Source organism: Bubalus kerabau, chromosome 13 (assembly GCF_029407905.1).
Source record: "Bubalus kerabau isolate K-KA32 ecotype Philippines breed swamp buffalo chromosome 13, PCC_UOA_SB_1v2, whole genome shotgun sequence".
NCBI classification, from domain to species: domain Eukaryota; kingdom Metazoa; phylum Chordata; class Mammalia; order Artiodactyla; family Bovidae; genus Bubalus; species Bubalus kerabau.
In genome coordinates this window covers 56622317-56625769 of record NC_073636.1, presented here as the reverse complement: position 1 = coordinate 56625769, position 3453 = coordinate 56622317, and positions in this window count along the sequence as shown.

Sequence of the window (3453 nt, the reverse complement as noted above, 5' to 3'; positions counted from 1 at the left end):
TTCAGGATTGTATGTTTCCTTCTGAGACCTTATTTCTGAGCATAGGTAAGTTTTCAGTGACCACTAGCCAGCATGTAGAGGGCATCCTGCATCTTCATCTCATCGGTTGTGCTAAATCTGCTTTAGCGGGGCAGAGATGAAGACAGACCGCTGCTAGGGTCATGCAGGTTAGCACAGATGCATGGTTAAGATGACATTAAAGCCAGAAAAGATGTAACCAGCCATCCACCCAGGCAGCATCGTTAATTTCTATCACACCACACTGCCTTCAGCCAGACACTGCTTCTTCTTCTTACTTGTGGCAACAATTCTTCCATTTGAGAGGAAGGGATTATCTATGCCACAGCCACTCCATGCAGATAATCAAATTATGTGTTTTCTTTCTTCTTAAAATATAATCAGGGGCAGTATCTGTCTATCCAAGATGAGACAAACGTGCCTGGCACCAGCCTTAAAGCAGAGGTGACCTCAGCAGTTCAGCAAGTACTTGAAGACGTCCATTAATTACCCCATCCATCCTGACCCGGCGTCCCCACACTCTAGAGAAATCACATTCAAAGGACACAGACTGAATGAGAGGAAGGCAAAAGTTTTTAAGAAGTCGCTTTTAGGCATATCAATAATATCTCTTTGTTGGGAAAAAACTTTTTAATTAAAAAACAAAGAAAAAAAATCTATCATAGCATTTAGACCCCACTCCTAAATTTGTGATAACTGATGCAAGGTGGTGGTTCTCAATCAGGTCAATTTACCCAGCTGGGCGATATCTGAATGTTTGGAGAGTCTGGCTGTTGCTATTGAGTGGGTGGAGGCCAGGGATCCCTCACAACAGAGAATTGTTTCCCTGTCTGTAGTACTGAAGTCTAGAAACCCTGTTACCACAATATGCTACAATACAATAAGCTTATTTTTATGCAACATGAAAACATCACCTGCTAGACTATCTCATGATACATATGTTGAAGGTACATGTATGCTCAGTAAGGTCTGACTCTTTGCAACCCCTTGGACCATAGCCTGCCAGGCTCCCTGTCCATGGGATTCTCAGGCAAGAATACTGGAGTGGGTTGCCATTTGCTCCTCCAGGGAATCTTCATGATCCAGGGATGGAACCCATGTCCCCTGCTTGACAGGCAGATTCTTTACCACTGAGCCACCTGGGAAACCCTGGAAGTTGAAGAGAAACATTTAACAAAGTGACGGTCTGCTGGTGAGGACTTGAGTTATCACCTATCTCACTAAAAACCACTAAACATTTTTCTCTAAGTAATAAAGCTGCCCGAAATCCTCATTTTGTGCCATAAAAGTAATTATCATTATTGTAAAAATAGACATAAGTATTTATTGAGCAATTGTTACTGTCCACAAAATGGGGGTGTGTGCGTCGCCATGGGGACTAATGCCAGAAGGCATGCGAAGGGCTTGGTGCGGGAGGGGTCCAGGCAACGTGTGCCGCCAGCCAACAGCAAGTGCCTGATAAACACCAGGTGGCTCTGGGTGCTTGTGGTGTGACCAAGACTGCTCATCAGGGCTCCGGGTCTTGGAAGGTCATCCAGCCAGATGGTTGCAAAGCGGAAGCTTGAGCCATGATTCTTCCCACCTCAACTCTGATCCACAGATGGATCAGCAGTCAGCATGGACCCTGGGGGATCCAGAGTGAAGGTAGAGCAGGCCTGGTGGCAGGGCCTGTTACGTCAGCCTGTTTGGGGTGATACTGGTTTCCCAGCCATGTGGTTGCTTCTCCATGGGGACACAGACCATGCTTACTCACCCAGAGGTAAGCTCAAAGGCCCCAGAGGCCATGGGGAAAGGCAGACCTTCTGCTCTTTTGAGAGACTCAGTCCTGCTTCACTTCCTGGATCTTCCTTGGAAAGTCGGCATGACTTTGTGCCCTCTTGGTCCAGACTCCTGCAGGGAAGAGGGGTCAGGGTACAGACGTGGAACCAGGGTCACCCCATGACCAACTTCAGGGTCCCTGTTCCCCATTTGTGAGGCTGTGCTTCATCTCTCCCAAGCCCCCACAACCTGCCCCTTTGAGCAATAAATCCCATGGCTAGAAGCCCTTGCTTCTCCCCAGTCTCCTGAAGGGGCTGAGAGACCAGGGAGGAGATGACTCAGGGAGAGAGGTGGCTGTGAGTGATGTCACACCATTTCCTGGTCTGGACAGTACCTGCTGAGGTCAGAGTAGTTCTCCCCACTGCAGGCAGGAGAGCTGAGCTGCAGAGAGGTTAAGTAGGTGTCAAGGGTCCTTGAACTCCTTAGTGAGAAACCAGAATTTGATCTACACGATTTGACAACAGAGCCCAAACCCTGAGTTGCTGGTCAGTGCTGGTCAAGGACTCTGGATTCGGGCAAACCCTCAGCTACTTCCTAGACCATGTGGGATTGACAGGGCAGCCTGTGCTCTTTGCAGATGACAACAGTCTGTGAGGTTCACATGGAACATCTCAGGGACAGGGCTCAACCCAGGGCTGGGCACATAGCGAGCATGGAGGGATAGTGGCCCTGTGACCACGACTGCTGGTCTGGCATCCAGTGACATCGGCCATCCAGAACCTCGACGTGCAAAGGACAACAACCCCAGTCCAGCTGTGAAAGCAGCTCTCCCAGGAAATGGGCAGAACCGAGCCACTTTTCGGTATAGGCGAGACGCTCCTCTGTAAATGTCACCCCACTTCCAGGAGATAGTACAAACATGCCCCAGATTGCCTGCCCTAATGCGTTTATGTAGTTTTCCCCAGAATGATGTTAAACAACACAACCTCCATTTCATACCTGAAGTGCGATTCTTCAGCCTTTTAGCTTGACCACGGTTGTGAAAACTGGGGCATGTTATCTGGCTGCCCATAGAAAGAGCCCAAACATCCTTTTCTACATGTGGTGAATTCCTGTTTAATGTAATAACAGGGTGACCTAAAGCAGCCTCATTTCTTTAATCATTCTAATTAACTAGCATATAGAGTTTTACCTAAATACGCCAGAAAAAAATGCAGTAATGACAGATACGGTAGGCAATTAACAACACCGAGGTCTCAGAAAGCTGATTGGAAAGCTGTAAGCACTTTTGTTATTTCTCCTTTCTTAAAATAGACTCTGGCCACATAGAGGGAAGGAGAACGTATAAACCAAAGTCAAGGCTGCCTGGCTCTGTGCATTCTTGTTAGTCTCTCACTCTGTGATTTATGATCTTCACTCCCACAAATGAGATGAAGACTTTAGATAAAGTACAAAGTGTGTGCGTGCTAAGTTGCTTCAGTCGAGTCCGAGTCTTTGTGACCCTATAGACTATAGCCTACGAGTCTCCTCTGTCCATGGGATTCTCCAGGCAAGAATATTGGAGTGGGTTGCCATGCCCTCCTCCAGCAGATCTTCCCAACCCAGTCTTTTATGTCTCCTGCATTGGCAGGCAGGTTCTTTACCACTAGCACCACCTGGGAAGCCCTAATGATATGT